This window comes from Herpailurus yagouaroundi, unplaced genomic scaffold (assembly GCF_014898765.1).
Source record: "Herpailurus yagouaroundi ecotype Mexico unplaced genomic scaffold, PumYag 210, whole genome shotgun sequence".
Lineage (NCBI taxonomy): Eukaryota > Metazoa > Chordata > Mammalia > Carnivora > Felidae > Herpailurus > Herpailurus yagouaroundi.
Genome location: NW_024412441.1, coordinates 2,280,697 through 2,305,710, shown reverse-complemented (window position 1 = coordinate 2,305,710; position 25,014 = coordinate 2,280,697). Strand labels below are relative to the sequence as shown.

Here is a 25,014-nt window from a genome sequence, read left to right as displayed (position 1 = left end):
TGTGCTGTTCCAGCATTGCTTGGCAAAAAGCCCTCCTTGCCATGAGTAGAAAAGATGCTACATTTTGTTTCATATTCAAAATATGTTATATAACCCAGTTGGAATTCACTGAAACTATGTTCTCACTTCATTCCAGACCCTCAAGGGACACCTGGAAGTGAATTGTGGGCAATGAACCATCTGTTTTTCTGTTCAGCCTTTCCTTTCCAAAGTCAGTTCTTCCCCTATTTGTGGTAAGGTGACTGCCATTTCCCTGTTATGCAAAAGCAAAGGCCCAGGATCAATTCTTTTCCCTTTCTTTTCCCTTCCCACTCCTATCCGTTCATGACCTAATGTATACACATTCTTTCGGAGAGTCACATACCCAGAAACACACTTATCTTCTTTTCTGTCTCCTGTCTCCATTCATGTAACATCCTGACCCTTCCAATGGTATCCCACTACCTGTTCGGCTCTAAGCTCTCCTGATATATACTGCCTGATTTGTCTTCCTACATTGCTCCTGTCATCAATTAATCATCCACCTTGTGCCAAACCCTTAAAGTCTCTCTTCTACTTGAAAGAGAAAACACTTAGCCTGACCACTAACAGCTCTCCAGGCTCATGTTCTCTGGCCCTCTTCTTTCTTTCTGTTTTTAAAAATAAGATTTGCCTGTTCTCTTTTTTTAAATGTTCATTTTTTTTTAATTTTTTTTTTTAACGTTTATTTATTTTTTGGGGACAGAGAGAGACAGAGCATGAACGGGGGAGGGGCAGAGAGAGAGGGAGACACAGAATCAGAAACAGGGTCCAGGCTCTGAGCCATCAGCCCAGAGCCCGACGCGGGGCTCGAACTCACGGACCGCGAGATCGTGACCTAGCTGAAGTCGGACGCTTAACCGACTGCGCCACCCAGGCGCCCCTAAATGTTCATTTATTGATTTTGAGAGAGAGAGAGAGGGAGAGAGTGAGTGAGTGGGGGAGGGGCAGAGAGAGAGGGAGAGAGAGAATCCCAAGCAGGTTCCAGGTTCTGCACTGTCAGCACAGAGCCTGACGTGGGGCTTGAACTCAGGAACCATGAGATTATGACCTGAGCCAAAATCAAGAGTTTTTTTTCATATTTGATCATGCTGCTGTTCTTTCCTGGGTTGCTTTACATCTATTCTTCCAGATCCCTCCTTTTGACAAGGCTCCACCTCAGCCTCTTGAAATCTTTCTTGATTGTTCTAGTTAATCACATCTTCCTTCCACTCAGAACCCTCAAAGACTTTAAAAGGTGTACCCTTAATTTGGCCCTCACTTTAGCAGACCTGGTCAGAAAATACTCTTTTACACCTATGTGTCAAATCTTCCCAAATATTTATTGATGACTTAATACACTCCAGTTACTGTGAGAGATGTCTTACTTATACTATCTTTTAGAGCATGAGTGCGGGAGGAGCAGAGAGAGAGGGAGACACAGAATCCCAAGCAGGCTCCAGGCCCTGAGCTGTCAGCACAGAGCCCGACATGGGGCTCGAACTAGTGACCTGTGAGGTCATGACCGGAGCTGAAGTCACATGCTTAACTGACTGAGCCACCCAGGCGCCCCTCTTTTTATTTTTTTAAATTTTTTATTTTATTTTCTTAACTTATACTATCTTAGTAAAATCTTGCAAAAATCTCAGGAGTCAGTATCCCATTTTCGGATGAGAAAACCAAGAAGAAAAGTCCCTGATGGACCTAGAGCCACACAGCTAGTTAGCATCTGAGCTGGACTAGAGTTCAGGTCTGTCAGAAGTCAGGTCCATGAAGTTTCCACTGTGATATTATAATATGAACTCTTTGATAGAAAGGACCGTGTATAGGACGTCTTTAGAACCCACCAGCAGTGAACATACTGCAAATCCTTAATGGTATGTACTCATTAAGTTTTTCATTCTAAGGGTGCTCTGTAACCTTCGTTTTAAAAGGGACGGCGACAATAGCGTTCAGGCCGACGACAGACTCTAAATGTTCAGCTACATGTGGAGTCGGCAAAGTACACACCTGTTTTCATTTCAGAACTGCACACCAATTTCCTTTCCTAAGAGAAGTGCAAGAAAGCCGATTTGTCCATGGGTGGGGGAAAGAAGATCGTAGAAACCTCTCTCACCAGTGAGAAAAGAGAGGCCTCAAATTGTGTCTGCCAGCCCTTTGCTCCTCACCATTTGATTTGGGGTTAGGGTGCTGGCCCATGTCTTCCAGTTGATTCTTTGACGAAGAGGATGGTGATGCCAACACTGTGAGTTTACAGTGAACGGCTCTTTGAGAGTTAGTCCACCACGAAAACCTTCCGCTGTTTTGCTCCAGTAAAGTGGGGTCACCACGTGGCCCCAGTGAAAGTGATAACCTGCTAATGTGGTCACTGTGCCAGACAGGAGTGGCAAATCCTACTTGAAACGAGTCTCCTTTGGCTGTAGAGAAGTCTTCATTAGACCAGATTAGAAACAGGAGTGTCAAGAATCTGAAGTTTCTCAAAACACTGAAAGAGAGATGTGACTTGCTTTATGATCAAAAAGTTCACGTCTGTGGAGCCAGTGATTAAGGAAATTTTTCATAAAACTCAAGAGGTTCTGTGAAGATTCTGGTGACTAAGAATGTCACTCTCTGTGATGAAAAATAACTAGAGTCAGGTTGAAGAATAATGTTTGCATCTTCACTGTGTGGGTTCAAGAACTATATTCCACTAGAGTTAGCTAATATTATGCAAGCTTTGAAAAGAGAGATGTTTTGTGACTAGGATAACCTACGGAGAATAAAAAGTCTGATTTGATGAAAAGCCTCTGGTAAAATTAGAACCTGTTTCTATGCTTATTCAAGGAAAATAGAAAGTAATGAAAATTAAAAGAGTGGCAGAAGAATCTTGCAAAAATCCTGACAAGATGGCAATCTAGAATTCAATAGAGTTGATTTTGTCTTTCTCTATGGTTTCATCAGCTTTTTTTCCTCTTCCTTTCCATTTCTTTTTCTTTCTGTCTCTCTCCAATAAAGACACATTTCTTAGTAAATTCATTATATGCATAAAAGCAGTATTTTCAGGGAGAGCATGCAAGCTTGTAAAGAAGAGCAATGGGGAGACCGTGCTCGTCAGCAACCCATCAACAAGCAGTTACTACTTGGTGCACACTGAATTCAAGGGGCAGTGTACGGAGAGAAGTGGCTGATTTTAGACAAGCTTCAAGGATATAGCCTGGCAGATGCATTTGTGTGGGTATCGTGATTTGGAAACTATTTATCATATCAAGAGCCAGGAATAGAATTTGGACGCTGACATGTTTAACACAGAGGGCCGGGAGCCCCTGAAGCCCGAGCACAGGGCACAGAGCACAGATTCAAGTGTTAACCACAGAGGACGGTTAATATCAATGTCAGGGGACACGGAGTTAATCAGTTTGGACCAGCATTCATTAATTGATGAAATGTAATGGGTGCCATACTCTGTGCTAGACAGACTTCGTAGTGAAAACACAGGCCTGTGTACAGCCAGCGGACCACGTCAGACTCTGAAGTCAAAGCTGAGAGCCCATGAGAAACACTCAAGAGAGACAAGTGAGTTGCAGAAGTCTTAATCCCGAAGCCCTTGGGAAAAACACCCTTAGGCTGCTGTTGAACCAACTGCCCTAAAGCATGGTCTGCAGTGTTCAGAAGATCAATATCTTATTGCTGGACAGGTCTGAACAGGCCAGGGTTTCGGTCTGACTCTGCAAACCAGGAGCATCCCAGGTCACTGAGGACCTTTCCCTTTGTTGTTCAGTCTAGTGCACAGGGAAGAAGTAAATAGTCACAGAAAGGTGTGGACTGCAGGGACGGACCTCTCCCAGTGGTGCCCTACGAAGTGGCAATTATAGACATGAAGCATCTAGTACAGTTCCTGGTGAACACTGAAGTCTAGACTGAATACTAATGTCTATCTTGCAGTTACTAATTGGGTAAACCACAGCCCACTGACCGTCTGTATCTACATTTATAAAATGGGCATCATAACACCTTCTGCGTCTGATCTTGGTCTGATTGTCCTCTGCTCTGTTTTGCTCTGCTCTGCTCTATGTTGCAAGAGGCTGACCCTGCAAGTGCATTTATCTGTTTCCTGGCCAATGGGAGGGAGGCACTCGTGGGAGAATGGAGGGCAGGAGAAAGAGAGATACCAGGGTATTTTTTTTTTCCCACAGTCTCACTGCCTTGGCGGGCATTTCCAGAAGTAACTGTGTCTCCTCTGTGGTTCTGGTTCCCTCTGGGCTCTTGTAATTCTATTTTCCTTTCCCCCACCAATAGGAAGGTGTCTCACCATCTTTTTTGGCATCTCAGCTCTTGCATTCCCTGTGTTATCAATTTACTATCTTATATTCTCGTTGTTACCAACTGTCCATCTTAAATCCACTCTGTGATAAATATGTAGAAGGTTTCTTTTTCCTGCTTGGATTCTGACCAATGCACCCTTTTCACAGTGTTCTTATAAGGAGTCATGGTAGTGCTCACTTTGGCAGCACATATAATAAGGAGTAGCGGTAATTTAAGACATGAAGCCTCTAGTACAGTGCCTGGTGGTAAAGTGCTCAGGTATTTGCCCACTAGATACGGTTGTCAAAGCAAGACCTGCTTTATGTTGGTCCCCTGAGTCCCTATTTTAGGCCCCATCTCCAGTCGTCCTTCATTGTGCACTTAACTCTGCGTGGCATTTGTTTGGTAACAACATATACATGCTTTTGCATGTGAGCTTAGATAATATCTTAAAAATTTTTTAATGTTTTATTTACTTTTGAGAGAGAGAGAGAGAGAGACAGAGTGCGAGCAGGGGAAGGGCAGAGAGAGAGAGAGAGACAGACAGAATCTGAAGCAGGCTCCAGGCTCTGAGCTGACAGCACAGAGCCCGATGCAGGGCTCGAACCCACGAACCATGAGATCATGCCCTGAGCCGAAGTCAATGTTAACCGACTGAGTCACCCAGGCACCCCGAGCTAAGATAATATCTTAAAATTAATGTTTTATTCCTTTCATGGCCCTAAACATGCTAGGAATAGCAGGCCCCGATTAAATGTCTGATGCTGGAAAAAAAGCCTTGAAATTTACTTCTCTCTCCACTCTTAGTGTAGTTTGTGAGATTCCCCTGCTTCCCAGGTGGTCTGAGGGTGGGCATCCCCTCCCTGAGCCCATGTGATGCTTTCTCACATAGCCTGAGGGTTGTGTGCAGGAGCCCGTGGCAACTGTGACAGATCCTGGAAATCTATCACAGGCCAAGTTTTTTTCAGCACAGTGTAAGCATCGGTGTTGAGTTCACCTAAAGAAATAAGAGCAGTACATTGTCATCATTACTTACAGGTGTCTTGTCCGCCTATGGGATACCATGTAGCCCTTTGCCTAGAAGCACAATTAGCATCTTTACTGCCTATTTCATTTTTAAAACTCAGATGTGTTGAATAGGCCTCCCAACCATCATTTGTCCTCAGTATAAATACTATTTTCTTGAGAATTGGGATACTAATTAAGAGATACCCCTTTATGGGGCGCCTGGGTGGCGCAGTCGGTTGAGCATCCGACTTCAGCCAGGTCACGATCTCGCGGTCCGTGAGTTCGAGCCCCGCGTCAGGCTCTGGGCTGATGGCTCGGAGCCTGGAGCCTGTTTCCGATTCTGTGTCTCCCTCTCTCTCTGCCCCTCCCCCGTTCATGCTCTGTCTCTCTCTGTCCCAAAAATAAATAAATAAATAAATAAAAAACGTTGAAAAAAAAAAAAAAGAGATACCCCTTTGTATCATGTTTGCCATGATATTTAAACTCTTGAGTCACAGTGTCCTCCTCTGTAAAACTGGGAAAATATTACCTTCCTACTAATATTATTTTCAGAATTACAAGTATATGTAAATTTTTTTTTTTCAAATCAAGGGATCCAAAGATGCCAGCACCATTCAATGGGGAATGAATAGTCTTTGCAGCAAATGGTGGTGGGAAAACTGGATATCTATATGCAAAAGACTGAAGTTGGACCCTTACCTAATACCATGCACAAAAATTAACTCAAAATGTATCAAAGAACAAAATGTAAGACCACAAACTATAAAACTCTTAGAAGAAAATAATGGACAGGGGAGCCTGGGTGGCTCAGTCAGTTAAGCATCTGACTCTTGATATCAGCTCTGGTCATGATCTCACAGTTCATAAGATTGAGCCCCACGTCAGGCTCTGTGGGATTTTCTCTCTCTTTCTCTCTTTCTCTCTCAGAATAAATAAATAAACTTGAAAAGAAAAGAAAAGGAAAGAAAAGAAAAAAGGACAAAAGTTTCATGACATTGGATTTGGGAATGATGTCTTGGATATGGCACCAAAGGCACAGGCAACAAAAGAAAACTAGACACATTAGATTGCATGAAAATTTAAACATTTTTGCATCAAAACACACTAGCAACAGATTGAAAAGGAAACCTGCAGAGTGGGAGAAAATATTTGCAAACCATATACTTGATAAAGATTAATATACAAACTATATAGAGAATCCCTAAAACTCAACAAGAAGACAAACAACACAATTCAAACATAAGCAAAGGACTCAAATAGATGTTTCTCCAAAGTCGATACGCAAATGGCCAATAAGCACATGAAAAGTTGCTCAATATCACTACTCATTAGGGCAATGGAAATCAAAACCACAACGAGATACTATTTCACTCACGTTAGGATGACTCCTCTCAAAACTACAGCAAATAACAAGTGTCGGCAAGGATGTGGAGAAATTGGAACACTTCTGCCCTAGAGGTGGGAATGTAAAATGATACAGATGCTATGGGGAAAAGTATGGCATTCCTCAAAAAATTAAAAATAGAATTACCACATGATCCAGCAATTCCCCTCATGGGTATATGTTCTGAAGAACTGAAAGCAGGGTCTCAAAGAGATATTTGTATACCCGTGTTCATAACAGTATTATTTACAATAGCTAACCTGTGCAAGCAAACCAGTGTCCATCAATGAATAAATGGGGAAGCAGCAATATATATATATATATATACATATATATGTATATATGTATATACACACACACACACATACATACGATGGAATATTATTCAACCTCAAAAATGAAAGAAATTATGACTTATGCTATAACATGAATGAACTTTAAGGATGTGCTAAGTGAAATAAGCAGGTCACAAAAAGACAAATGGATGCTTCCATTCCTACATGAGCCACCTAAAGTAGTCAAAATCATAGAGACAGAAAACAGAATGGTGGTTGCCAGGTCCTGGGAGTAGGGGGAAATGGAGAGTTACTGTTTAAGGTATAGAGAATTCCAGTTTTACGAGATGAAAAATGTTAGGGAGATGGATGGTGGCGATGGATGCACAACATTATGAATGTGTTTAATACCACTGAACTGTACACTTAAAAATTGTTAAGATGGCAGATTGTGTTTTACCACAGTAAACAAACTTTGGGGAAAAAAACCCAAAGACAAAGGGATCCATGAAGTAAAAACCACCTCACTCAGGAGGATGATCTCAAGACTTATGGACTGACTGGATACATGAAGTTGAGTCTTAGAACTCTGTAGAAGGGCAAGAGCCCCTTGGTCTCCTGTGGCTCTTTGAGTAACCCTTGTCCTGCTTCATATGTTACCTAGAAAACTGGAGACTTGCACACCTGAGGCTCAGTGGAAAGTATGCAATTAGAAAAAAACACAGCTCTTGTCCTCAAGAAGGTCGTAGTGCAGTTGAGGGGAGGAAAGTATATGTTCTCTCATGGTTCATTTCAGCTCGCCTGTCTTACTCAGCTGCCTGAAAGAAAGGCCCGTACCCTGCAAAGTTTGGCTTATTTTTTTGCAGAAAGAAGCCTGCAGATCACTGGTAGCAACTATTTTTCGTGGTAAAATTTCTCGAATAGCAGAGGGAAAATCTAGATTTGCTAAGAAAAACAAAGCTCAAGCTAAGTTGGGAGCCCCAAGGCTGGCCTGTGTAAGAGCTTATTCTGAAGGGCTAAGTTCTCAGCCTGTCTTTTGGAGTGACTCACCAGAAGATTCTTGTCATAGAGTGAGGCATCTTCCCTTTTCCAGCAATAAACTCTTAAAGATCTTCCATGTTTTCCTCTTCCTTTCTTCCTTCTTAAAACCCTGATCTCCAAAACGTAGTTGGGACTCTAGAAAAGAAGAAGCCCAGTAATTTAGGAACACAGTATCTAGTGATTCCTTCTCTTCTTTGAGTCTTCCCATCCCTAAATAGGAAGCAGGAAAATCACTTGTATGAAAGGCAGCACCACCGAGAGCCTTGCTGTGCATGCTTCTCGTCCTTGAGAAGAAAGGACTTCGCAATATCATATGTCATACATAACAGAAACCAAAGGCAGGTGAACTAGGTATACAGACTATGGATTCTTTCATGGCTGGGTTCTCTGACTTGGAGAGCTCATGTCTAGATTAATGAAAATGTGGAGCATTCACAGAATCATCAAGATGGTTTAGATAGGGAGGGGAAACAGGCAAGAGTGAAGGCAGGAGAAATACTCTTTTTCCATTGCCCAGCTCCTCATCATTTCCTTAGGTGATGACCCACTGACCCACCGCTGTTAACTTTCAATGGCTTTCTTTCCCACCACACCTCTGCTTCCTTTTCTAACCAGCTCCCCCCACCCCCCGCCACTTCCGCTTCTTTTTTTCTTTGCAAGTTGCTTCCATCCATAACGTCAGCAATAATCACTGTGGTATTGTTGCTCAGGAAGTTTTGAAGAGTCAGAGTGGGCTGTAATTGAAGAGTTCATTACCAAGATCAGCTGGTTCCCTGATTACAGTGGCAAGGTGAAATATTTATCCTCACCAAAAATCTCCCGCACAACCGTCTTCCGAGTCACCCACTTTCCACTCTTTTTTTCATTCGAACCCCGATGAGCTTGTCAGCAAAATTAAAGGTATGTCATTCACATCGTGCCTGCATTGCAAAGGACTATAAACCTGCCAACCTCTTTGATGAAATAAAAGGGTTTTATTTATGATTCATGTAGGAATATGAGGTTATTTTTATTCCGTCAGTACACTAATAATCAGACGAGGGCTCGGGAAATGAGGAGCCCAACTGACAGGGAAGGTTCTGATAAAGGGGAGCCCTCTAGGGTGTTTGCCCCGCTTTGTAATCTCCTTTCTAGTGTGAGGTTACGAGCGTGGCAGAGTGTGAGCCAGCTATAAGGCTTGGCTGCAGGAACAAAGACAGTTGCAATCCGGCAGGACTTGGGATGCCATTCGATGAAGGGGAGGGAAAAAAAAAAGCAGTCCCTTCCACGAAAAAAAGTTTTTGCTCCGGCCTCAGGTTAGCAATTTGGAGCCTCCCCAGTTTCCTGTGATGTCTCCAGTTCAAAAGACAGCCGATCTTCCAGTCTGCACTCCTACTGGGCATTCTAGCCAAAGTTAAAAAAAAAATAATAATATAAAAAGATAAGTAAAAGAAAGAGAAAGGAAGAAAAGCCAATTGGCCAGGTTCCTTCCACAATCATTAACCATTTGTTCCTGCCACCAACGTCCTTGGTTAAGGTGATCTGACTTAAAGGCAAACAAATGTGGCTGAGTGTATTTCAAAGGACACCCTTGCCTTATTATTTCAAATACGCCCATAATTTGGGGCCCCTTTCATCTTTGTTCCTGCTCTAGGAAGTGCTTGGAAGCTATTTTAATTCAAGTTGGGGGTAAATTCTCATTCCTACCCATTCCTCCCATTGAGATGACCTTAAGCAATTCTGAATAAAAAGTTATCTCTGCATGAACGGGGCAGCATTAGGACCTGTGATTTGCTCAACAGTGACATCTTGGCAGAGAAACACAAAGACATACAATCTACTGAGGATGAAGTGCAAGAAAGTTCACTGGAGGAAGGAAAATAATACTAATCCTTTATTCAATAAGCAGTGAGTAAAATGAGGTGCTTTTTTCGGTAAGGTTAAGTAAGTGAAAAGTAAATTTAAAAACGGCTGTATCAACTCAGATGAGTGGTTATGTGAGGGGTCCCACTGATAGTGTGGTTTTTGTGACAAAGTACCACTTAACGTTATCCTCAGGTATTTATGTATACGTGTATGTGTCTGTATGTCTTTCCAGAGAAATCGCACTGGCAAAGGTCCTGGCTGTTCCTTCAGAACCGAGAGTTGGGTTCTCCAGTGCTTATCTTCCTCGCTCCACACCAAAGGGCACCTTTTCCGAGGATGTTGTTGCACCCACCCATGACTGAAACAAGCCTTGACTGATACCGGAACATTCCTCCAGGATGGCCAATTACACGGAAGTGGCATCTGCGGAAGTAAAAGCCCCGGCTACACACCAAAGTAACCGAGGCCTGAGCCGCACGCCCCGTGAGAGGATGTAAAAGATGCTTTGGCAGGATCTGCCTGCATGGGCACTTGGGACTAATGGTTTACGTATCTTGGGTCACGCTGTCCTATTAGAAAAATCAGAGGAAAATGTCTTGCTTCGGAACTATCTGGTCAAATCATTTATCTCTCAAGAAAGTCAGGCATTGATGGGGCACCTGGGTGGCTCAGTTGGTTAAGTGTCCCACTCTGCTCGGGTCATGTTGTTGCGGTTGGTGAGTTCGAGCCCCGCATCGGGCTCTGTGCTGACAACTCAGAGCCTGGAGCCGGCTTTGGATTCTGCGTCTCCCTCTCTCTCTGCCCCTCCCCCCACTCGTACTCTCTCTCTTTCTCTCTCTCTCTCTCTCTCAAAAATAAATAAATGTTCTTAAAAACTGAGAAGGGGGGGGTGGGTGGGTGATGGGTTTTGAGGAGGGCACCTTTTGGGATGAGCACTGGGTGTTGTATGGAAACCAATTTGACAATAAATTTCATATATTGAAAAAAATGAGTAAACTTGAAAAAAATTAAAACAAAATAAATAAACCTTAAAAAAAAATTAAAAGAAAGTCAGGCACTGTTGCTGTTGTTTTCAGTTTCCAAGAATATTCTGATAAGGTAATCCTATAGTTGGAGAGAAATGGCATGTTTAGCCGCCTTTGCTGGAAGCCTGGCCTATCTATCTCATCCAAGTTCCACAACTGAAGTTCTGTGTGGCTTTAGCAAGTGACCTAACATCTGTGTGCCTCAGTTTTGTTATCTCTAGCAAAAGATTCTCTTAGCCTCTTGCCTCGCTGTTTAAGTGGCAAGTAAGATATTGGGTGTGCGTGTTTAGAAAAGGATAAAGCTTGATTTGGAGTCAAGCTGTTTTAAGTGTGAAATTCTACATTCAAAAATGGGCTTCGTGGTAATGCATGCCAACCAGCCTTTGAGCTGGGTTCTAGAAAGGGTTTCCCATCTAAAACAGGGCCTGCCTAGGTGGGGAACGACCCTGAATGGCAGAAGGTGGGGTGGGGGTGGGGGTGGGGCAGACACAACTGTGTTATGTCCAGTGCCCCTCACAGATTTCTATTAGAGAAAGCACTGGCCTAGTGGTCACTGTCAGAACAAAGTGGGAGAAGTCCTGAGCCGCAAAATATCATAGAATGATCTAGTTCACGGGATCCAGAGATTCCAAGGCCTGCTTTACTTTCATTGAAATTGCACCAAAATGAGAAGCGCTTCAGTTTGTTAGCACCGGCGACTGACAAGGCAATTACTATGGAAGTATTTAAGAAATTAGAACATCTCTCCAGTTCCAAATATGGATCTTTGAAGGCAGCCTCTTTCACCATGGCAGAGAAAAGCCTGAGGTGTACAAGGAGATGGCCTTGCACCTTTATTTCCCAGAGCCATGAAGCACGCCTCTCACGCAGGCCGTAGTGCCAGGAGGTACAGCAGGTAACTAGTCCATCGGCCCTCGATTTCACTCTCATGGAGCAGGGAGGTTCATTATACTCCCTTTATCAGCAGCGAGGTTTACAGCTGAATCCATAAGAGAGCTCCGTGTGAAACATGAGCTGAGAGAGAGGCCCTGCGTCTCACCATTAATAAGCCCTCTTCTGGGATCCGGCATTAGCGAGATTCAGCGGATCATGGAGCACAGGGGTATCATTTTTACATGATTACTCTAAATTCTTAAACCAGAGGCTTAAGAGAGAGGCTTCTCACAAAAGCAGCCGTGGGAATTGTTGAATGATTGGTACAACACTTGCAGTGGGTTAAACCACTTCAGGTAGCTCCACTTGTGGGGCTTACGACCCGGTATTTAGCAACCTGCTTTCCAAAGGAAGGGGACGGGGATGAGAGGAGAGGAGGGGTTGTCATGGGGGAAAGGGCAAGGTTTACCGTGAGCCCTGGTGTGGTGTGTCCGCAGCCCCACCCTGCCCTGCCCTCCTCCTGCTCTTGCCACGTCTGCCTGGCCTCTCACCAGTGTGGTGCTTGGGATTATCCGCTTTCAGAACACTGACACCACTGCAGGTCTTCTGAAGAGGCTGACACTTGTCCCCATAAACTCACCTGCTTCCTTCTCTGGCAGCAGTGAGATCCCTGCTGAGAATGTCAGGCTCAGACAACCGGAGCCGGTCCTCCGGCCCGCTTGGGCCTCCCTTCTCTAAGATAGCGCCGACGTTCAGAGAAGAAAATGCTGATGCTATTTTCTCTCTTCCTTTGGTCCAAACTTCCAACGACTCCTGTAGTCTATCTAGGAGGTCTCTTTGAAGGTAATGTGCCTCACTGTGCCTGGGCGACTCTCCATTGGGCTTCACTACCCATGCATAAACTAAAGTTTAATTCACCAGCTCAGAACAAGGGATACCTGCCTCCATTCAGCACAAACCAACACTCTAACAAGGGGCTTTCTCGGGGGAAAAGTGAGGCAGCTTTCTACTTTGCCTCTGAATATGGGAAGTCCCAGAGGGCAAACCAAAGGCTCACCATACCTTCAGTATTTGAACTCTTAAGATGCACCTCTTATCTGATTGCCTAGGACATAGGTGTATTATCTGAAGCCCCATCTTGCCCTTAATTGTACTGGGTTTTGTATTGTTCTCTCATTATTTCAAAGGTTGGTATCAGCTCCCCACAATGAGAGACTATGCCATTGAAGGGTAGGGACTGTGCTGTATTTTTCTTTTGAACACCCAGAGACTTCCAGCACAGCCCTGGGCATATTTGACATACTAAAAACAGACTGGCTGACTTCGGTAGAAATGCAATTTGCATTCTTAGGCTCCTTCTCCCCGAAGCCTCTGACACTTATTTGAAAGTATTTTCAAAATGTTTACATCTGTATGAGATCTAGAAATCCATAGTGGTGTGGACTGAATTTTGTCCCCCTAAAATACATAGGCTGAAGCCTTAATCCTAATGTGACTGTATTTGGAGATAGGGCCTTTAAGGAGGTAAATAAGGTCTAAAGAGGGCGTAAGTGTGAGCCTTTAATCTGATATGACTGGTGTCCTCATAAGAAGAGAAGGAGACACCAGCAATTGCTCTCCATGCACGTGCACAGAGGAAAGAATACGCAAGGACATAGCCGGCTATCCACCGGCCAGAAAGTCAGGCCTCACCAGAAAGTAACTCTCCTTGGAGCGCGATCACGGACTTCCAGCTTCCAGAACCGTGTGAAGATGCATTTCTACGAAGGCATCCAGTCTGTCGTGTGTGGTGCTGGCAGCCCGAGCATACTAATACGCACAGCTACCCATTTTACAGATGACTCAGAGAGACGCATAGGGTCAAAATAAACATCGGCGCTCACATCATGCTCATTTCACTGTCTCATGTTGCAGCTGGGAAATGCTGGGTGCCAGTGGGAGGGAACTGGAGTGCACAAATGAAATCTCGGTATCAAACCGTACTGTTTCTTGCATGATCTCCTTCACTTGCCAGTTTATAGCCTTTGGAAACCTACCAGCCTGCAGACAGTGGGAAGGAAAGGCGCGGGGCGGGGGGTGGCTTCCTCTGGAAGTCATAGAATGTAGCGAGTCTCAAAATCAACTGCAAGGGGAAGTTTTACCGTGGGGCTAGTACAGGGAGGCACCCCCGGAAGACAGATGTTGTTTCTCCCAAACCATGCACGTGACTATAGCCTAGACAACTGTTCAGAACATTTCTCTCACAAAAAATAGGGGAACCGCTGGCTATTGGGGCAATTGACTGACACTACAGAAAAGAAAGTTAATCTTCCATATCAAAATTTTTAGGTGGATCAAAGATCTAAATAAACTATAAAAATACTGAAAGAACATGTAAGTGAATGTTTATATAATTTTGAAGAGGGAGAGGTCTTTTCACATGAAACTAAAGACAGAAGTTCTAAAAACAAAATTTATATATTTTACCTGATAAACATCAATAATACCAGTGTAACTAAGCAAACCAGTTAAAGACAGGAGTGAGATGTTTTGAGAAATACATGAAAACATATTTGCACATATGTAGCCAGCAAAGTTAATATACTTAAGTATGTGAACAGTTCCTTCTAGCTGGTAAGAAAAAGGCAAGTGTTGCAAGAATATAGTGGGAAAATTGAGGCACCTAGGTGGCTCAGTTGGTTAAGCGTCTGACTTCAGCTCAGGTCATGATCTCATAGTTCGTGAGTTCGAGCCCCGTGTCAGGCTCTGTGCTGACAGCTCGTAGCCTGGAGCCTACTTCAGATTCTGTGTCTTCCTCTCTCTCTGCCCCTCCCCCTCTTGTGCTCTCTCTCTCAAAAATAAATAAACATTAAAAAAAAGAATATAGTGGGCAAAGAATGTGAGTAAACAGTTCGTAAAATAAGAACCTTAACTGGCAAATATATAGTTAAAAAAGTTTCATTCTATGAAGCAAATAATTGCACATTAAAACCATGAAAATATTTTTTTATATCAGAACATATGGGTAATAGTTCTTTTTTTTCTAATATTATAATATCCAGATTGGCAAGGGTGTATTTCCTCCCTTTTATAAACTGCTGCTGAGAGGGTAAATCAAGAGACATTTCTTGGGGGACATTTAGTAATATCTTCAATACTTTGCATATAGTAAATTTATCAAAAGCCTTAAAATGTATTACCTTTGACTTGACAATTCCACCATGAGAAATTTGTCCTAAGGAAAAGATTGAACAAGCAGGCATCTGCACAGAAATGTTGATCACAGGTTTGTTTATATGGATAAAACTATTGGGGAAAATCTAAATATTCAACACTAGGGCGCTGGGTAAGTAACCATACATCTGTTTAATGGAAAAGCCATTAAAATGATGTTGAAGGTATTATGGGTTTGTCAACATGCAAAGACATTTCTAATATATTCATAAGTGAACACAACACCTATAAAGTATGTGTGTGTGTGTGTGTGTGTGTGTGTGCGCGCGCGCGCGCACAAATTCTGGAAGAATACACACCAAAAAGTAAACAGTTTAACATGAGTTATCTCTCTGGGCATGAGTTTAGATCATTTAATTTTAATTTTATTTTCTAATTTTCAAACAGTAATCCTCCTTTCTTAGAAAACGGCTACAATAAAGAGGATGGGATGAAAGGTCAGAGGATGTAACTGGAGAAACCGTTTTTGGAAATGGAAACAATGAGAGGTCTTTTACTCTACCGGCTGCTCTTAGTGTTTCATAAAGGGTGGTCTGAGTATCAGAACCACTGGGAGGCCTTGTTAGAATTTCAGATTCCACAACCCTACCTGGACCTTTTTTTTTTTTTTTTTAATTTTTTTTCAACGTTTTTTATTTATTTTTGGGACAGAGAGAAACAGAGCATGAACGGGGGAGGGGCAGAGAGAGAGGGAGACACAGCATCGGAAACAGGCTCCAGGCTCCGAGCCATCAGCCCAGAGCCTGACGCGGGGCTCGAACTCACGGACCGTGAGATCGTGACCTGGCTGAAGTCGGACGCTTAACCGACTGCGCCACCCAGGCGCCCCCCTACCTGGACCTTTTAAATCTGAATCTCTAGGACAGGACCCAGGAATCTACCAATGTAATGAACTCCCCAGGTGATTCAGTGTAAGGGTTGAGAACCATGACTGTATAAATCACCTGGATTCTTTAAATCTCAGAGTTACTGAATAATGATCAGTCATATTGACTACATGTCACGTGGTAAGTAGCTTCGAGAAGCCTCCTTACCGGTGCAGGGACTGCTGGGTGCTCATGGAGACAGCCGAGGGATGCAGATCAGGGCATCCTGGATGGAGGAGGAAAAGCCCTTGTTCTGGCTTGCTCTCTCCCTGCCTCCCCTCACTGCTTCTCCTTCCATGATTTGTAGGCCGTAGAAATCATCCTGGCCTCTGAGTCTCTTTGCATCTAGTGAAAGTCTCAGGCACTTTCACCCAACAACAAAGTAGACATTATCCTTTGGGAATTAGCTCCAAGAGCTGGATAGAAACAACCCACTTAGGAACCTGCCAAAGAGGCGATGTTGGGAGTAGAGTGAAAAGAGAGGAGTCCAAAGAGCTGAAGCTTTCCCAAGGCTGAGGTATGGCTGGAGTGGATTGAGGGGGAAGAGGAGAAAGAGTTCTTTTTAAAATCGGCCAGTTTTCCAGGGGTGTGAGATGCCAAAACTAAGTTTTCCATAAGTTTAAGCACAGACGCTGCCTCTGTCAGCTCTCCAGACTCTGATGATAATATGATACCCAAAGAGTGTGGTTGCTCCCAAATGCCACAGTGAGTGTGTCAGTCCACGTCTGGCATTTAATTGCTTTCCTAAATTACCAGCAGGTGGTGCAAGAGTTTCCAAGTTCATGAACTTCCCCTTCACATGGCTTCTGCTCTGGGGAATCTCTGTCAATAGCTTACTCCTCCTTGCTGTGGGTTCCTCTCATAATCCTTACATGGCTCCTCCGGACGCGAATAATCACAAGGGAACGAGAAGCATCTTTAAAACGCATTTTGTACCTTTTAAAATGCGTTAAATATAAATGTAGAATCAAAGAAACATGCATTAATTATAGAACTGTGTTAAGGAAAAGGGGAAAAAAAATCCCATTACTAGCAAACCCAGAAGAAACATAGCTTCCTCCTGTTGGCAAAGAGGAACGGAGAAATTCAGCAGAAACCTTTAGGATTTAATGCCCTTGACTGCCCACTAAGGACACTGTGAATATGGATTTGGGATGGGAGGTTGGTGTGGGGGAGGGTATTAAATTAGTCCAACTCAAAAAATCTAAAAGAATGAAAGGAGATAAAATCAGCACTGTCTGAATTGTATTGTTAGCTTCACGGTTATATAAAAAGTGAGGAAGAATCTCTGATTGGGATTCCCAGAAGTGCTGTTTTGGGATATTTCAGGCCAAGGAGGAGTCGAGAAAGACTGTTTTAAGAAGACACCAGGCTGTTAGATGCAAGTTCAGCCAGGGTCCTGTTCTAAGGACGAGCTGGAAGCAAAGGGGGCTAGAGCTGGAGTTTGCTCGTGGTGGGGTGGAAAACCACATTCCGTAATCGAGGGTGCAACTCTGACAAGGTCTCAAGTCATGGGTGCTGTGGGGTTCCTGGGTCTTGGGCAACTGCGGCGGAGGGCAGAGTTAGAGAGCGATAGTGAATTGGGGACTTTGTTCACACATCGCATGCAGGAATTCAGATGTGGAGACAGTGTGCATCATCTCACTATTACAGTTCATGGATTTAAATGATGAAGCAGATAAATATTGGATTAAGGCATTTGTGAGTACTTGCATGTCTCTGATGAAAGCTGGAAAATGACACTACTGTCTTAGACAAACAGAGCTCCAAAGGGAAGCGGCAGAATTTGGCTCATGAGACAGAATGTAGTTTGCATGGAATGAATCTGCTTTTTCTAGAAATCTTCCTCCTTTCAGAGACCCTGAATAGACTCTTTCTAGGGCTGCTTTACTGCTTTTGAAATTGCTAACTACTCTAGAACTAACCCATGAAGATCATGAACAAAACCTTGATATGTTGGGTGACTGTAGCAAGCTATTCAAACTCCATGTGCCATTATGTTTGAGGCCACAAATGTAGAGTTTCTCAGCCATAGTGAAAAACTGGATATTATTCCGCAAGCAATGGTTACAAGGAATCTACCATATACAAATATGGACAGGGGTGTGTGGACAGGAAATCAACTCTATTACACTCAATTACATTTGCTGAAACCATATTATATACATAAACTTGTTCTAAAATGCAACTGAAATATGGTTTGCTGCTTGAAATTAGGGCTTGTTGTGACAATTCAGGATATGCTGATTGTCACTAAAAATGACTATGGGCACATAATGAAGGAAAATGCGCTAGTTGATAGGTAGGTGCAGGTGACGTATGACAGCTAATGAGACAATAGAATGTGTAACTGGAAAATGCACTATCTTGGTTACTGTGAATTATATCGCCATTCATATTGAAGGGATCAAGATTATACATCAATAGTTAGACACTCAGACATGTGTTAATTCCTGCATATGTATAATGAGGGAAGTAGGTGGCCCAGCAAAGTGTTGACAAATATATGCTAAGAGAAGTTTTAAGCAAAAGCAGAGATAAAAGGCCACTTTCCTGTACAAAATGACTCAATTGTCCTAAACCATCTCCTTTTAAGAGTGTCTGTAGATTCATCTGACATCTTTTTTGTCTTGGAGGGAGAGGCATTTCTCTTCCTCAAAAGGCTGAATGTTACTTGAGAATATTTCTCCTCCTCCGCAAACATCAGCATCTAAAAATTATATATTTTACTTATTTTATTTCCTGTCTCTTTTCACTAGAATGTAAATCATGAGAGGCAAAGATCTTTTCCTCTTTCTTTCAATGCCATATCTCTAGCACTGAAAACAAGTCAGATGCATAGTAGGTGCTCAATAAATAATTTTTGCATCTCCCCACTACCTCTTTGAATCTTTAGATCTCCCTACTTTCTAATGGTAAGCTTAGGGATTTGTATTATACAAATAAGAATTTACTCTCAAAGTTAATGTTCTAACTCCCTCTTTTTCCCTTTTTTCTGCCAGACACCACAAACAGTCTGCTCTTCACCGATCTCCGCATTCTCACCATCTGAAGCTATGTTTTATCCATTTGCACTTTACTCAAAGAGCTTTCTCAAATCTGACTTCCAAGTTCAAGAGGCCTTTTTATGGCCAATACCCTATGCGACCCCTGCCACATGTAGCTGATTGATTACATGCCCCGTTGATTACTCTCTTCCTCTTGAAGTTTCCTTTTTATCTTGTCTTCTATGGCTCTGCATTATCTTGTTTCTTTTCCTATTCCTTCAGAGGATCTATATCTGTCTCTATTTCCCTCTACCATAAGCCAAAATGTACATGCTTAGTAATGGTTTGTATGCAGGTGTGTGTGTTTTGGGGGTTTGCTCCTTTTTATGTCTCCCATTCTTCCTTCTAAGTTCTGTCTCCTGCAGTATCGGGCACAATAAATAGGAATTTAAAAAAAATCTCCACCATTTCTGTTTCTTTGGAGGGACATGACTGACAGTTGATTGTTCATATAGGGGCATACTGTTAATTGATTGTAGCCCTTGTAGGATTTGTATTGTTTGATTAAGAGTATGAGGTACTTGATACCTCACTTAATTCATCTCCTTCCAACTCAAAAACAGGAATCCACTCTCTCAACGCTGTCAAAATGCCGTACCAACTCTCAGAGCTATTAGTAGAACAAGAAGTTTCCTGAGTGTAGAGTACCATACTGCTATTAAACACTCAAATCAATACACTCTCCTAGTTCTGATATCCAGTTCAACAGCACACCTTCTGATTACGGTGGTTCCTTTATAGATATGCTTATAAAAAGAGGACGAGTCATTCAAGCTAGAGGAAATATGAGTTTCTGTGAGTGTGTTCGTGTGACAGCTATAGTTCCCATTGAAAACTGATCATTTGGGTTTTTTTTTTTTCATCAGATTATGTGAGCTTAGATAATGTAATTCTGTCCCTGAGAGATGGATCCATTATTTAACTGTGATGATATGAAAATTTTAATCCAGAAAGGCTGACCTTAGATTTTAGAACTATGATGATGTCACAGTTCTTCACAGCAAGAACCTGCTGATGCCAATTTACAAAGGAAAGCAAATCAAGCATTGTCGTCTCAAGATTTTCACAACTAAGATCAATAATTGGGTAGGGGGCGCCTGGGTGGCGCAGTCGGTTAAGCGTCCGACTTCAGCCAGGTCACGATCTCGCTGTCCGCGAGTTCGAGCCCCGCATCAGGCTCTGGGCTGATGGCTCGGAGCCTGGAGCCTGTTTCCGATTCTGTGTCTCCCTCTCTCTCTGCCCCTCCCCCGTTCATGCTCTGTCTCTCTCTGTCCCAAAAATAAATAAAAACTTTGAAAAAAAAATAGTTGGGTAGATTTCACAGGACATGATTGATAATTGAAGTGAAATGTCCTCTAATTCAAGTAAAATGGATTTTGTATCACATACATGTGTCTGAGAAGATCAACGTCTATTTTATGTTTTTTAGATTAATTTACTGCTTAAAGGAACCTTTGAATGGAATGTTTTCTGTTATACAAAAAATTTTATAGCTATATTTATTATTATGTTTTTTAATTATTGATATTTATTTGTAATAAGAAATACATGCATTGAACCCCTGCTAGATGGCAATCATCTCTAAAGCCTTTCATTAAGACAGTTACTGAATTTCAGCACACACAGGTGCCATGTTGGAGAGAGAATTTCTTGATACCTGTTACATACATATTTTCACACAAAGCATGTTACCTAAACATAATCAAGGAGTTCCTTGAGAGGTACCTATATATTATCATAATTTATTAAAACCAGGTTACTACTCCTGGAGCTGGCCAAAATGGAGTAAACCCACTGTACCTATCACTCCCACTGTTTACAGCTAAAAAGTCTAGATATCATTTAAAAAAAAAACTGGGGCGCCTGGGCTCAGGTCAGGATCTCACGGTCTGTGAGTTCAAGCCCTGCATCGGGCTCGGTGCTGACAGCTCAGAGCCTGGAGCCTGTTTCAGATTCTGTGTCTCCCTGTCTCTCTCTGACCCTCCCCCGTTCATGCTCTGTCTCTCTCTGTCTCAAAAATAAATCAGCATAAAAAAAAAAAAAAAAAAAAAAACAAAAAAAAAAAACCTATCTGAGGACTCTGAAAAGTTAGCAATAGCAGACAGGGTCAATTTCTAATTTTTTTCCCCAAGTTTGACCCAAGTGTGAGATAGTGAAACTTCTGAGGGGGAAAGGCTCCCTGAACACTAATGTGTATAGGAAAAATCTCAGGACAGAGCTGGAGAAGATAGACCCTTCCTCTGTATATGAACAGACACAAATCATGGGCTCACCCATAAGCTGTGAATGTGTGTAATAGATATGAACCAGCACAGCAAAGACTTTGAGGACTGAACTACAATATAAACCAACACCAAACCCCAGACTAACGGCTGAGAGGTACATGTGTAGAACATATCTAAAGCAACATAGCAAAAGCTTTGACATCTTAACTGATGTTGAAACCACCACCCACAGAAGGCAAGAAAGGCTTTACCATCTGAACCTACCAAAAAAAAAAAGCAACATTCACCCCAGACTTTAATGACACCCAGAGTCTCAGTCTCATACAAAATGTCCAGGACAAAACCCAAATTACTGAAAAAACAAATAACCAGAAAAATATGATGAATTCATAGAGGGATGGGAGATAATAGGAGTAAGAGAAAGTAAAAGGGTCAAATCCATAATTATAGTTGGAGATTTAAAATTCCTGTTCCAATTATCAATAAAACAAGAAGATAGAAAATTAGCAGTGATATAGAAGACCTAAACAATACCATCAACTGATTTGATTGATATTTATTGCACATTATACCTAAAAACAGCTGAATACACATACTTGTTAAATGTATGTTTAAAAAAAAAAAACAGGGGCGCCTGGGTGGCGCAGTCGGTTAAGCGTCCGACTTCAGCCAGGTCACGATGTCGCGGTCCGTGAGTTCGAGCCCCGCGTCAGGCTCTGGGCTGATGGCTCAGAGCCTGGAGCCTGTTTCTGATTCTGTGTCTCCCTCTCTCTCTGCCCCGCCCCCGTTCATGCTCTGTCTCTCTCTGTCCCAAAAATAAATAAAAAACGTTGAAAAAAAAATTAAAAAAAAAAACAAAACCCTAGATCAACTGTATTGTGGGCCATATAACAAACCATAACAAACTTAAAAGAAATAAAAACTATGCAAAATATGTTCTTTGATCATAAGGAAATTAAAAAAAAACTGAAGGGGTGCCTGAGTGGCTCAGTCCATTGAGCGTCCGACTTCAGCTCAGGTCATGATCTCACGGTTTGTGGGTTTAAGCCCCACGTTGGGCTCTGTGCTGACAGCTCTGAGCCTGGAGCCTGCTTCGGATTCTGTGTCTTCTTTTCTCCCTGCCCGTCCCTTGCTCTCATCTGTCTCTCTCTCAAAAATAAATAAACATTAAAAAAAAATTTTTTAATCTGAAAAGTGTCAAAACAAAATGTTTTGTACTCACTGTCAATATGGCGATGAAGCTATTTCTTTTAGAATGAAGCTAAAACAGTGTCTAGAGCACAATTGATAGCATTAAATGCTTATGTTAGAATGAAGAAAGGCCTCAAATCAATGATCTAAGCTTTGCCTGAAGAAGCCAGCAACAAAAGAACAAATTACAGAGCAAACATAAAAGAGGAAATGATAAAAATAAGGACAGAAATCAATAAAATTGAAAACAGAGAAAAACAATAGAGAGAAACAAATCAATAAAACCCAAAGCTGGTTCACTGAAAAGATAAAATAATTGACAAATCTAAGTCAGACAGATTGAATAATAGAAAAGAGAGAAGTTACCAATTTTCAATATCAGTAAGAAAAAGAAATATTACTACAGATGATCAGATTATAAGAAAAGAAGGGATTATAAAATAATAAGAGAATGCTAAAAAAATTCTATGCTTATAAATTTGACAATTTAGATGAAATTGACCAATTATTTGAAAGATGAATACAAAACCTCACCTGAGAAGAATCAGATAGCTTGAATATCCCTATGTCAGTTAAGGAAAATTTTTCATTATTAAGAACTTTCCAGCAAATAATAGTCCAGGACCAAATGGCTCTACTGATAAAATATACCAAATATTTAAGAAAAAAAAAACCTAAAATTTTCACAATCTTACATACTTTTACACAAAAATGGAAAAGGAGGGAACATTTTCTAATGCATTTTGTGAGGCTGTACCCTCATATGAAAAGCTAGACAAAAGTAATACAAGAAATAAAAAAAGGCCAACCAATGCCTGTCACGTACATGACACAGAAGTATTCAACAAAATATTAGCAAAAAAAAAAATTCCAGCAATATATTAAAGAATGACAATACATCATGATCTTGTGAGGTTTAGTTCTTGAATGCAAGGCTGGTTCAACATTCAAAAGCCGATTAATGTGATTCACTACAACAGACTAAAGAAGAAAAACAATATTCTTTAAATAGATTAAGAAAAATAATTTGGCAAAACTCAGAATCCAATTTCCTGATAACAATGCTATTAAGGATCATTTTATATATTTATTTGCAATTTGTATAATTTCTTTAGTGAGCTGTCTGTTCAGATCTTTTAATTGGGTTGTTTTCTTATTGTTGAGTTTTAAGGGTTCTTTGTATATTTTAGATACAACTCCTTTATCAGATATGTGTTTTGCAAATATTTTCTCCAAGTCAATGTTACTTGTCTTTTCATTCTCTTGATGTTGTCTTCAGCAGAGCATACAATTTTTTTTTTTTTTTGATGTTTATTTTTGAGAGAGAGACAGAGTGTGAGCAGCCAGGGGCAGAGAGAGAGGGAGGCACAGAATCTGAAGTAGGCTCCACGCTCTGAGCTGTCAGCACAGAGTTCAACAGGGGGGCTTGAACTCACAAATGGTGAGATCATGACCTGAGCTGAAGTCGGATGCTTAACTGACTGAACCACCCCTGAAGCAGACAATTTTAATTCTAACAAGGCAAAATTTATATGCTTTTAGTGGTGTGTCTAAAAACTGATCACCAAACCTAATGTCACATAAATTGTCTCTAATTTTTTTCCTTTATAGATTTTACAGTATTGTGTTTTATATTTAGTCCTATGACATATTTTGAGTTAATTTTTGTAAAAGTGTAAGGCCTGTATCTAGATTTATTTGCATGAATTTAGGAAATTCATGAATTCAACTTTTTTGCATATGGACATCAAATTTTAGATTCCACATATAAGTGAGATCATGCAATGCTTTTTTTTTTCTTTCTGTGTCTGGCTTATTTCACTATATCCAGCATAATGTGTTCCAGGTTCATCCATGTTGTTGCAAATGGCAGAATCTCCATTTTAGGGATGAATAATAATCCATTGTGTGTATGTATGTGTGTATGTATGTATGCATATATATATCTATATATATCTCACATTTTCTTTATTTATTTGTCAACAACACAGGTTATTTCCTTATCTTAGCTACGGTAAATAATGTTGCAATGAACATAGGAGTGCAGATATCTCTTTGAGATCCTGATTTCAGTTCTCTTGGATATATACTCAAAAGCGAAATTGCTGAATCATATGGTCATTACAGTTTTAGTTTTCTGAGGGATTTCCATACTGTTTTCTATAATGGCTATACCAATTTACACACCCACTAACAGTGTCCAAGAGTTCTCTTTTCTCCACCTGTTCACTAACACTTGTTATCTCTTATCTTTTAAATAATAGCCATCCTAGCAGGTATGAAGTGATACCTCATAGCCTCGATTTGCATTTCTCTTATGATTAGTGATGTCGAGCAGCTTTTATATACCTATTGGCCATTTGCATGTCTTCTTTGGACAAATGTCTATTCAGATACTTTGCCCATTTTTAAAAGTGGATTGTTTTTTGGTTTTATTTGGTTTTGTTTTTTTTTTTTTTGCTATTGAGTTGTATGGCTTCCTTATATATTTTGGACATTAATTCCTTATTAGACATATGGTTTGTGAATATTTTCTCCCAATACATAAATTGCCTTTTTATTTCATTGGTCATTTCTATTGTTGTACAGAAACTTTGTAGTTTGATGTCTTACTTTATTTTTGCTTTTTGTTGTTGTTGTTGTTGCCTGGTGTATCTAAGATATCTAAGAAATCATTGAGAGACTAGTGTCAAGGAGCTTTTACCTCATATTTTCTTCTAGGAGTTTTACAGTTTCAGGTCTT

At 41.3% G+C, this 25,014-nt stretch overlaps 1 long non-coding RNA gene across 1 annotated transcript in view; it reads right to left on the bottom strand.

Moving 5' to 3' along the window:
* Positions 1-25,014, bottom strand: part of LOC121016258 (uncharacterized) — a 219,622-nt gene that overhangs the window by 92,012 nt on the left and 102,596 nt on the right. The gene's annotated exons all lie outside the window — the stretch shown is intronic.